Raw genomic sequence first — 12,700 nt, forward strand, 5'->3', positions numbered from 1 at the left:
GCTTTGTAGTGTAAATTGCAATTGTGGGGGTCAAGACTCTAGAAAGAGGGGAACATGATAAAGTCAGACAGACCTTCTCCATCGCTTTCCACCTCAGGGTGTGCTCCAACCTGAAGCATCGCAGCTTCTGCAGCTTCCTAGAGCTGGAGAGACAACCACGGGCATTCATGGCTACCAAGGCTCCTGGGGTTGAAGAACTCAGACAAAAGGAGACTAAAGAGGAGAGAGCAGGCCAGGTGCGGTGGCTCACAGCTATAATCCCAGCACTTAGGGAGGCCGAGGCGGGCGGATCACCTGAGGTCAGGAGTTCGAGACCAGCCTGACCAACATAGTGAAACCCTGTCTCTACTAAAAATACAAAAATTAGCCGGGTGTGGTGGCGGGCACATGTAATCCTGGCTACTTGGGAGGCTGATGCAGAAAATTGCTTGAACCAGAGAGGCAGAGGTTGCAGTGAGCCGAGATCATGCCACTGCACTCCAGCCTGGGTGACAGAGCACATCTCAAAAAAAAAAAAAAAAAAAAAAAAAAAAAAAAGAGGAGAGAGCCTGGCATCCTGTGCAGCTATTGCCCTCATGATGTTTGCTGAATCCTGAGCTGCTCAGAAGGAAGAGGCCAAAAAAGCCCCCAAAAACGTGGTTGCTGAGAGAATAAGCTGAAGTTTCAGCAATCTCAAGATGCTATGGGGAAGAAATGGCAGTTCAGAGCTATCGAAGGAAGATCGGCCTGTCAACAGCCCTGGTTTTCTTTGGAGACTCCTGTAAACACTGCGTCTCAAATGGCTGCTCCAGCCCAGGCTTCTTGTTTCACAAGAAAGATGAATCCTTCCTGGTTAAGCCACTAGGATGGGTTGCTATACATGTAGCACACTAAAATCCTAACTGGCACAAAGGCCAGTTTATGGGTACCTCCTCCAGGAAGGCTTCCTGGATTCCCCTGCCAGATTTAATCTTGTGATCCGTGTTCTTATCACACATGCTTGGTTCTCTTATCATCACGGTGAACATACACTGTGCCTCCAAATCATGAGGTATATGTGTCCATCCTCAAAATAAACTTAAACCATGCCCTAGGATTAAGGCCAATCTTCAGAAAGTCTGAAATTCAGCCTCAGTTTCTCTCATTTCCTAGTTTGTACCAAGTAATCTCTCCTAACTCTAACTGCCAGCCAGAAGAAAATTAAACCATTTCTGTGGGAAGATGAAATCCTCCAGAGCTTCTGTGATTTTTTTAAACACAGAATCTGGTGTTCAATAGAAAATTACCAGGCAAAGGCCGGGCGCGGTGGCTCATGCCTGTAATCCCAGCACTTTCGGAGGCCGGGGCGGGTGGATCATGAGACCAGGAGTTTAAGACGAGCCTGGCCAAGGTGGTGAAACCCTGTCTGTACTAAAAATACAAAAATTAGCCAGGCGTGATGGCAGACTCCTGTAACCACAGTTACTCGGGAGGCTAAGGCAGAGAATTGCTTGAACCCTGGAGGTGGAGTTGCAGTGAGCCCAGATCACGTCACTGCATTCCAGTGTGGGTGACAGAGTGAGACTCCATCTCAATAAAAAAAAAAAAAAAAAGAAAGAAAAATATTACCAGGCACATAATCAAATAAAGCCAATGAAAGAAAAGCAAGAGGAAAAAACCAAACCAAACCCGACAATGAAAACAAACCCACAAGTGATACAATATTGGATTTGAAGATACTGTGATTAATGTTTAACATATAGATATCAAGATGGAGAGTTTTCAAAAACTAGAACTTATAAAAAGAACCAAGTAGGCCAGACACGATGGCTCACGCCTGTAATCCCAGCACTTTGGGAGGCCGACACAGGCAGATACCTGAGGTCAGGAGTTCGAGACCAGTCTGGCTAACATGGAGAAACCTCATCTCCACTAAAAGTACAAAAATTAGCCGGGTGTGGTGGTGGGCACCTGTAATCCCAGCTACTCAGGAGGCTGAGGCAGGAGAATCACTTGAACCTGGGAGGCAGAGGTTGCAGTGAGCCGAGGTCGCGCCACTGCACTCCAGCCTGGGCGACAAGAGTGAGACTCTGTCTCAAAATCAAAAAAAAAAAGAACTAAAAAGTAGTTGTAGAGCTAAAAAATATAACAACTAAAACCAACAGCTCAACAGCTCAATATATGGATTTAACAACAGATTAGGCACAGTAGAAAAGAAGATTAATGAACTAGAATTTAGGTGAGCAGGAAATGTTCACACTGAAGCATGGGAAGAATAAATAGGATGAAAAATATAGACAAAAACATGAGGGAAATATGAAGCATTGTGAAAAAATTTAACATATGTCAATTACAGTCCCAGAAGCCAGAAGAAAGGGAGAGAATAAGCCAGAACCAATATTTGAAGAAATAATGGCTGTGGCTGGCCATGGTGGCCCACACCTGTAATCCCAGGACTTTGGGAGGCTGAGGCAGGAGGATTGCTTGAAGCCAGGAGTTCAAGACAAGCCTGGACAACAAGGCTCTTTTTTAAGAGACCCTGCCCCTATTAATTTTTTTTTTTTTTTTTTTTTTTTTTTTTTTTTTGTTAACTAGGTGCAGTGGCATGTGCCTGTAGTCCCATAGTCCCAGCTACTTTGGAGGCCGTAGTCAGAAGATCACTTGAGTCCAGGAGTTCCAGGCTGCAGTGAGCTATGATGGTGCCACTGTACATCAGACTGGGCGACAGAGTGAGACTGTCTCTAAAAGAAAGAAACAAAGAAATCATGCCTGAGGCTGAGCATTTCCGGATTAACAAGACATCAAGCCACAGATGCAAGAAACTCTTAAGAATTTCAAACAGGGTGGATACAAAGAAGGTCACAGTGAGGCATGTCATACCAAACTAGTGAAAAATGAAGTCAAAGAGAAAGTCTTCAAAACAGCTAGCAAAAAAGATTTTATGTGAAGCAATAATAGAACCAAGAGTTGACTTCTCAGAAGAGATCATGGAGATTGGAAAATAATGGTAGGGTGTCTTCAAAGTGCTGAAAGAAAGCCACTGCCATAGCCTGGACAATGTAGCAAGACCCCATCTCTCTAAACAACAACAACAACAACAACAGAAGGATGGGTGTGGTGGTACATACCTGCAGTCCCAGCTACTTGAGAGGCTGAGGCAGGGAGACAGATTGAGCCCAGGCGTTTGAGGCTGCAGTAAGCGATGATCATGCCACTGCACTCCCACCTGGGTGACAGAGTGAAACCCCATCTCTTAAAAAGAAAACCACTGCAAATCTAGAATTCTAAGCTCAGCTAAAATACAGTTGAAAATGAGCATGAAATAAGGATATTTTTAGATAAACCAAAGCTGTCAGGATTTGTCATCAGCAGGTCCACGCTAGAAGAAACACTAAAGATAGTTCATCAGGCAGAAGGAAAATTATCCCAGATGAAGGTAATAATGCTAAAAGAAATAGTGTCCGAAAAAGTAAATATATAGATAAAACTAAGTGAATATTAACTGTTTCTAACAATGACAGTAACATCTTATGGGATATAAAACATACGTAGAATAAAAAGAATTAACAACAGTACAAAACTTAGGAAAGGGGTTTATGGAGTTAAATTTCAACATTCTTATATTATCTGGGAAGTGATAAATGCTTTTAAAAAGTTATGGTAATGTCTTAAAACTCAAGGCGCTTGTTGTAACTCATACAGTAACCATTAAAAGATAAATAATAGGATGCATAACTAATAATCTGATAAAGGGAGAAATAGAATAACAAAAGATGTTTAAATAACCAAGTAAAAGGGCAAGACAGGGGAAAAAAGGAATGTAGAGGACAGGCGTGGTGGCTCATGCCTGTAATCCCAGCACTTCAGGAGGCCGAGGCGGGCAGATCACGAGGTCAGGAGATCCAGACCATCCTTGCTAACCTGGTGAAGCCGTCCCTACTAAAAATACAAAAAATTAGCCAGTGTGGTGGCATGCGCCTGTGGTCCCAGCTACTCCGGAGGCTGAGACAGGAAAATCACTCGAACCTGGAAGGTGGAGATTGCAGTAAGCCGAGATCGCACCACTGCATTCTGGCCTGGGCGACAGAGCGAGACTCAATAAGACAAATAGGAAACAAACAGTAATATGGTAAATTTAAACCCACATATATCAGTAATTGCATTAAATGTAAATGCACTAGTAAAAAGACAAAGATTGCCAGGCTTTTTTATTTTTTTTGAGATGGAGTCTCAATCTGTCACCCAGGCTAGAGTGCAGTGGTGCTATCTGGGCTCACTGCAACTTCTGTCTCCCGGGTTCAAGCGATTCTCCTGCCTCAGCCTCCCAAGTAGCTGGGATTACAGATGCATGCCACCACGCCCAGCTATTTTCTTTTATTTTCAGTAGAGACAGGGTTTTGCCATGTTGACCAGGTTTTTCTCAAACTCCTGACCTCACGTGATCCACATGCCTCGGCCTCCCAAAGTACTGGAATTACCGGTGTGAGCCACCGTGCCTGGCCTGCCAGGTTGGTTTAAAAAAAAAACCACCACCACCCCAACTATTTGCTTATTTTCAAGAGATGCATCTGAAGTATAAGGATACAGAAAAATTGAAAGTAAAAGGATGAATAAAATATACCATGCGTGCAAACATACACACACATACATATGTGCATATATGCATGTGCACACACACACAGAGAAAGAAGAAAGAAAGGAGGGAACTGGTATAAACTATTATCAGACAAAATTGACCTTAGGAGATAAAGAGGGATATTTCAAAAGAATAAAATGGTCATTCTAACAGTAAGATATAAAAACCCAAATTTGCATTCGCCTGATAACACAGCCTCAAAAGATATAAAGCAAACACTGACAGCCTAATAGGTTAAGGACTATAATACAGAACAGAGGAGTCAGCAACTAACTTTTGCTAGGAACGTGAACGGAGGCTTCACTGAGGAGGAGCTATTTGAGCTGCCTTGCTATGGACTGAATGTGTGGACCCCCAAAATTCCTATGTTGAAATCCTAATCCCAATGTGATGATTTTAGAAGGTGCGGCCTTTAGAAGAGGATAGAGCTTTCATGAATGGGATTAGTGTCCTTACAAGAAGAGACACAGGAGAGAGGATCCTGGCTCCCGCCACCTTCACGCTAGGAAGTAGGCTCCCACCAGACACTGGATCCACTGGCACCTTGATCTTGGACTTCCAGCCTCCAGAACTGAGAGAAATAAATCATTGTGGTTTAAGCCACCCAGTCTATGGTATTTTTGTTATAGCAGCTCCAGGGGACTAAGACATGGGTCTTCAAGAATGTCTAGGCATTTTCTAGGTGAAAATGGCAACAGGAATAATAAGAACTGCTATTTCCTGATTTATTTACCTACACCATTTCATGCAAATCTCAAACCAATCCTGCAGGGTGGGCACAATTAAGTCCCCAGCAGATAAATGATACTGAGGCCAAAAGAGGCGAAGAAGTTTCATTCAGATGATGAAGCCAGGGAGTGATAGAGCCAGAATTTGAACTGAGATCTAGCCACTTCCAAAGCCGAGGTGTTTTGTCTTTGGCCGTTCTGCGTCTGTGCAGACGCATTGCATTTGTTTGTTGTATCATGGGTTTGACTTGTGTCTGAAGCATTTATTTGAGGAAGACAAAGAGTTGAGAGCCATGATTATGTTATGAATTATAATGTTTCCAAGTTAAAAAGAAAACATTGTTAGATGGTATAACAACAAAAGCATGTGTTATCAATGAGAACTCATAAATCTGTAACAGGTGGCTTCACTGAAAGTCTTAGCGGAGATACCAGCAAAGCCTGCATGTCCCAGAATAGGTCCTGATATGCTTACTGTCATCTAATGGCAACATATGATAATTGCAGGGAAAATGTACAAGAAAAGAGAAAATAAAGCTTTAGAGTGCAGTAATCAAAAACCTAAAGCCATAAAATGACAGTGAACACTGGAACCTGACATCAAGTTGTTTAATAAATATTTGTTGAATGAATAATTCATCGCCAAGCTGTTATGTCAGCTGCTTTTGTTTCACAATCTCCATGATTTATTTTTCCCCTTATTTTAAAAGTAAAATTGTTTTTTCCTGCTTTTAGAAATGTTAAAAAGACCAACAACAAAAAAAAAGTAAAAATAAGAAATAGCAATCATCCATCGTTTCAATACTTCCAGAATCAATTCTGGTCAACAGTCTTAATATGTTTTCTTCCAGTAGTTCTCCATAAGAAAAATAATCAGAATTTGTTGCTTTAAAAAATTTTATATATATATATTTTTTAATTAATTAATTAATTAATTTTTTTTTTGTGACAGAGTCTCGCTCTGTCGCCCAGGCTGGAGTGCAGTGGCATGATCTCAGCTCACTGCAAGCTTTGCCTCCTGGGTTCATGTCAGTCTCCTGCCTCAGCCTCCTGAGTAGCCGGGACTACAGGCCCCTGCTGCCACGGCTGGCTAATTTTTTTTTTTGTATTTTTTGTATTTTTAGTAGAAATGGGGTTTCACCGTGTTAGCCAGGATGGTCTCGATCTCCTGACCTTGTGATCCATCTGCCTCAGCCTCCCAAAGTGCTGGGATTACAGGCATAAGCCACTGTGCCTGGCCATAATTTTTTAACTCAAGCCAAAACTAGTTCATAAAAATTAAAATTTTCAAAAATAAAAGTGACACCTATTCATTACATATAATGAAATCAAAACATGCTGAAAATTCCAAAGTTAGAAGTAAAAAAAATCCCAAATCCCACCAGCCAGAGATAACCATTGATATTTGGTGAACATTATGTTGGACAACGCTATCTGCAAATCCACAAACAGGATGGATGAAGGAACAGATGGGCAGAAATACTTTTACAAAACCAGAAGGATCAGATTTTGGGCACTTTTTTTTTTTTTTTTTGAGATAGAGCCTCGCTCTGTTGCCCAGGGTGGAGTGCAGTGGTGAGATCTTGGCTCACCGCAAGCTCCACTTCTTAGGTTCAAGTGATTCTTCTGCCTTAGCCTCCCGAGTAGCTGGAACTACAGGTGCACACCACCACGCCAGACTAGTTTTTGTATTTTCAGTAGAGACAGTGTTTTACCATGTTGGCCAGGATGGTCCCGAAATCCAGACCTCAGGTGATTCACCTACTCCTGCCTCCCAAAGTGCTGGGATTACAGGCCTGAGCCACTGTGCCCTGCCATATTTTGGATACTATTTTAAATTTATTTTATTGGATACTATTTTAAATTTATTTACTTGGATTTAACAGAAGGAAGTAAAAGGGAAGTCAATGGAGTTGTTGTGTTCACATAAATATTTCTTCTATATGAGACATAGTGTCCCCAAAACATCCCTTTAAGTTTAAGAAAAGAAACTGTGAAAACATTAACAGGTTGAAGTCATCATGATTTTTTTCAAGGATGTTTTTCTATTTTGATTTGTATAGACTGACTTCTTACTGCGAAAGCTGAGTTAACCGGCCCCGCCACACGGGCGTGAACATACAGTTGCTAAGATAATAAAATCCTGGCTGGGTGCAGTGGTTCACGCCTGTAATCCCAGCACTTTGGGAGGCCAAAGTGGGTGAATTACGAGGTCAGGAGTTCGAGACCAGCCTGGCCAACATGGTGAAACCCCATCTCTACTAAAAATACAAAAAAAAAAAAAACAAACAAAATTTAGCTGGGGTGTGGTGGTGTGTGCCTATAATCCCAGCTACTCAGGAGGCAGGAGGCTGAGGCAGGAGAATCGATTCAACCCGGGAGATGGAGGTTTCAGTGAGCGGAGATTGCACCGCTGCACTCCACTCCAGCCCTGGCGACAGAGTGAGACTCTGTCTCAAAAAAAAAAAAAAAAGATAATGAAATCCTTCCATGCCAATGCCAATTGGCGAAGAGTGGCTGCTGGGCCCCTCTCCCTTGGGGTCCCCCTCTGTTCTGGTTACCCTGAGTGCACTGCCAAGACCATCCCAGACCCCATTTCTTGGGGCGAATGGGACTCTAGACTCTTCTGCCAGCCCCCCTCCTTCCACATTCCCCTTCCACCAAGGTAGCCCAGGTTTCACCTGTTTGGATGCTGGGTGTCCATATATGGCATTGTTTGTAGAATGTATTCAGGCGCCAACCGGGTTAGAAGGCTTGAAAGCTGCTGCTCCAGCTGGCCCTCAGGGCCCTGCAGCTTGCTCAGCCCTCAAGTCTCAGAGAATGGAGCCCTTGCTGCCCTTTCTGCCTGAGCACCCACAGCTCATTAAGAAGTAGAAGCACACATCTGCGATCACTGTGTAATTACCTTGCTTCCTAATTGGTAGCCGACAAGGCCAGCAGGTGTGGAAAACCCCCGGTGAGCTGGCTCTAGTAGGTTGAGGCAGACGGTACCTGGACTGTGGGAAGGGAGTGGGCTTCTCTCAGGCCCCAGTTCTGTGCCCTGCCCTGTGCCGAGCCCCACACTCAGGATCTTCACTGATTCCTTGAGTGGGGTGATCCTCCCCTCAACTGAGGCCGAAAAGTATGTGTCTGCCCAAGACCCCACCCGTCAGTGGGGCGGCCTGGATGTGAACCTGGGGCTGCCTCATGCCAAGACTTTGCTGTTCCTGCCCAGGCCACACAGAGGGAAGGAAAGGCATAGGCAGAGGTTGGAGCCAGGGGGCTCAGCCTACACCTTCATGCTGCCTTTGGAGACAGACACCCCGAAACAGGACTCAGCACTTTTGCATCCCCGCCCGTGCAGCAGGGCCAGGCACAGGAAGGTACGTTGAGTGGATGGGTAAGCGGGGGAGGGGGGCCTGGGGAGAATGAGCCCCCACTGGCCCTCCAGAGAGCTGGCTATGTGGTCCGAAGCAGAGTGTCTTGGAGTCCGATGACCTGGGTTTAAGTCCCAGCTCTGTCCCTCATCCCTGCGGCCTCAGGCAGCTCACTGTTGTGAGCCTCAGTTTACTTTTCTGAAGATATAGCTGTTTACCACCTCATGGTAGGGCAGTTAGGGGGTGCTCCGAGCACCCCAACGGGGACTGCACCAGTGGCGGTGTTCATTACTTGGAGAGCCTGGAAATACCAAGCAGGGCTTCTGTTTACCTTTCTGCTCCCACAGCTCACTGTGTGCATGTGATGTGTGTTGGGGTAGGAAGGGGGTCTCCAACTGTGCCCCCCGACCGCGTCAGGGACGTCGGCTATGCTTTGAGTGTGGAAGTGGGAGAGGCCTCAGGTCAGGACTCAACCCGAGAAGCAGACCCCACGGAATGGGTATCCAAATATGCACGTGCTTAGTGGTGGGGGCAGCCTGCGGTCCCCGGATAGCTGCCGTCCTGAGTCTCGCCGAAGCTCTGGGTCCACAGGACCGGTAGGCGGGGAGGGACGAGGGAGGACACACGGACGAGAGAGAGAACAAGCCGGAACCACAGGTGTGAGCTGGAGCTGGCGGTGTAGGCTGAAACTCGTGTCTGCCAGTGCCCTGGGTGGTACTGCACCTGGGTGGTACGGGCGCCCTGCCTGACTGAGCCTGGCCTGTCACACAGTTAAACACACCTGGCACAAGAATGGGACAAAGGAAAGGTGGGCCAGCTGTGGCCTGCTACTGCCTCACGCCAGGGAGGCGGCACGCAGATCAACAGCAACACGTGTGAGAGACAAACTGCTGCTGCCGCTTTCACCTTCTCCTTCCACATCTCCCATGGGAGCAGCTCCTGGGGCCCCTCCTAACCCGAAATGTGCAAGGACCAGGGAGCTCATGCGGTGAGCTGCTCCCCACAGGAGGAGACCCCCGTCCTGCAGCTGCTCAGCAAAAGGTGTTCTGAAGCAATACTTCTAGGGACAGTGACCTGGGGTCATTAGTGGCTCCTTTGAGCTGCCCTATGGGAGGGCCAAGGGCTCAGTGCTGGGCACAAGGACCTTTGACTCAGTCACCTGTCCCTGCCTTGTCCCCAGCCAGGCATTGGGGGTCCCCATCATGTTCACGTCCACCATATTGCCAAGCCCACCCCCTTCTCTCCGCCCCACAGCCCTACCCCAGACCAGTCCCACCGTAGCTCAGCCCCAGGGTGGCCCTCCAGGACTGGGGCACTGTGTCCTCACAGCGAGGCCACAGCTGGACCCTGTCACTTCCCGCTTGTCCAGTTTTCGCAGTCCCGGCTGCAGCAGTGGACACCCTCTGCCATCAGAATCTGCTGGGGAGCTTTGCCAGCGTGTGGGTGTCAGCCCGACCCTGGTCTACTGGATCAGAACCCAAAACTAAAAGCCTGCCTCAGCAAGCAGGTTCAAAGTCATTGGCCCAAAGGAAAAATTCCAAGTCGTTTCTTGGTCATCCAGGTACCTTGAGACTTCGGGTTGTATTCTCATCTCCAGCTTGATCCCTTGCCCCCAATCCCAGACCCCACAACCCATGTTCCGTGTGCCCTAAACTTCTCCTGATGCCTGGGTCACCCCCACATTTTTGCTCACAGTCTCCTTGCTGTCCAGAACATCTCCCCAGCTCCTTTCCTTGTGGCAAACTCCTATTCATGTTCCAAGGCACTACTCAAAGGTCACTTCCTCTGTGCAGCCCTCCCAGATTGCTCCCACAGCCACACTCCCACCTCACATTCATTTTCAATGCTTTCCACTTGGTTTTGTGCCATGTGGTTCTCATGCCTGACTCCCTACTAGACTGGCAACTTTTTGAGGGCAGGGGCCTGACTCCCTGTATAGCACCCAGAGCAAGGTCTGGCACAGAGTAGAGATGGAGTGAATGAGCAAATGAATAAATAAAGAACCTGCACCTTTGGGTGCGGGGCCTAGCCAGTAGGAGGTGCAGACTGGTTGAGGGCTAGTGGAAGACAGAATCACTGGTCTTTGCCACACCTGCCCTCGAGGGCCAAAGACTCCAGGGAAGGTGGAGGCCTTGGGTAGTCAGATGTTAATTTTCTTTTTATTAAAAAAAAAAAAAAATGTAATCCGTGCTCTTGGTGAAAATCCAAATGGTTATGGAATTGTGCAAAGTAAAAGCTGCCAGTTCTCTGCTCCCCGCCCACAGTCCCCTTCTGTTTCAGAGGTAACCTCTGCCGGGAAGACTGGTTTTTAGTGGAAAGTTTTGGGAACCTGACAGGTCTGACTGGTTTCTCCCACCACTTGAGCTGGGGCCACCACCGGGAGCTCTCAGTGACCTGTGGCTGAGATCTTATGTGCCCTTCAGCCCCAGGCCCCTCTCAGAGCCGTCTATGCCCCTTCCTCTATGCCCGGGTGGCCAGCACCAGTCAGGTCGGCTCCACAGCAGTGGGGTCTGACTGTTGCCAGTGACTTCACCTCCCTGACCTGCAGTCTCTTCATCAGTCTCTTACTTGTTACTCTTCAGCCTTGCTGCCAGGGTGGTCATGAGGGCTGACTAAGGAACAGGCTGTGCATACGCAGCTCAGGACCTTGGCAAATATTCCTGCTTCGTTCCTTCTTCCACCACAAGCCCACCCTGTGATGTAGGCTTTGAGGTGGGCCTTCTCGTGTGGAGTCCTGGAGAGGTCCGGGTGAATGCATGCCTCAGAAAAGCCTCCTGAGCCTGGAGAGAGCCTGGCGTTCATTCATTCACTCCACACATTCCCCAAGCACCTACTCTGGACCCTTGGAGAACAGAGCTGAGTGAGCTGGGACCCCCAGGAAGGAGCCCGTCGTTGGTCAGGAACCTGCTAGGCTGCAAAGGGCTGAGACCTGCGCCAGGAGTTGTGGGTGCAGTGGTGAGCAGGCCCAGCAGGCCTGGGATCTGTGTGAATGTGGGAGGATTACTGGGGGGGACTCGCATCTCATCAGCTCCCTCTCTCTCCCGCTTCCTTCCTCACATCCCAGTGAGAGCGTCAGGCCTGCCAACAACCCCATGGTACCACAAGAAAACGGCTGTGCTGGAGGTAGGGGCAGAGCCTCCGGGAAGGTTTCCCAGTGGACCTGAAGCTGGAGCTGGGACCCGAAGGATGAGGAAGGACACTCTGGTTGAGGGAACTGCATGCGGGAAGGCACAGAGGCGGGAAAGAACCTGCCTGCTCTGGGGACCACCAGTGGTTTATGGTCGGGGGGTGGTGAGGAGTCTGGAGACATTAGCCCAGGAAGTCGGGGCTCCCCTGCCCGGCTCCTCCATGGCTGATTTGGGAGGAAGTGGCCCTGGACCTCAGGCTGCACAAAAGGAGGCTTTGACATTGGTTGGGAGAAGGGAAGTCAGGAAGGAGGAAGGAGCTGGTGTGTATTTTTGGATGTAGCTCAGGAATCTGCTCCTCCCTCCAGCACCATGGCAACAGGCCTCTGAGGACTGCTGAGCTGACGGTGGGGGCGGGCTGGGGGTGGAGGGCAGCTCTGTGGCCCTGGGCGAGTCGATGCCCCTCTCTCAGCCTCAGTTTGGGCACCTATTTTGTGGGGATGGCCGTAGGGATGGGGCGGTGGCTGGGAGGAGTCCCGAGGGGCCAGGAAACATTTCTGGGGAGGGAGGGGGCTGCAGGAGCACACTGGATGGCCCTGAGTCTGGAAGGTTTGGCAAGGCCATCAGGAGTCCTTGAGCGTAAGTGGCCCCTCAGAGCCAGCATGCGCCTCTCAGGACTGGGCCTACCTTGGTGGCCCCCCTGCACTCAGTTTCCAGCCAGGAGCCCATGTGGGAGGCAGGATGGCAGCTGGGTCTGGCAGCCCCTGAAGCTGGAGGGCTGGGTGGCAGATCCTCACAGTTGCCCCTGCACAAGCACACCCCCAAAGCAGCAGGGCTTTTGCTGTTTCTAGAACTCCAGCAGAGCAGGAAATGAGGGAATGAGCCCCATATTTGTTT

The sequence above is a fragment of the Piliocolobus tephrosceles genome, chromosome 7, assembly GCF_002776525.5.
Source record: "Piliocolobus tephrosceles isolate RC106 chromosome 7, ASM277652v3, whole genome shotgun sequence".
NCBI classification, from domain to species: Eukaryota; Metazoa; Chordata; class Mammalia; order Primates; family Cercopithecidae; genus Piliocolobus; species Piliocolobus tephrosceles.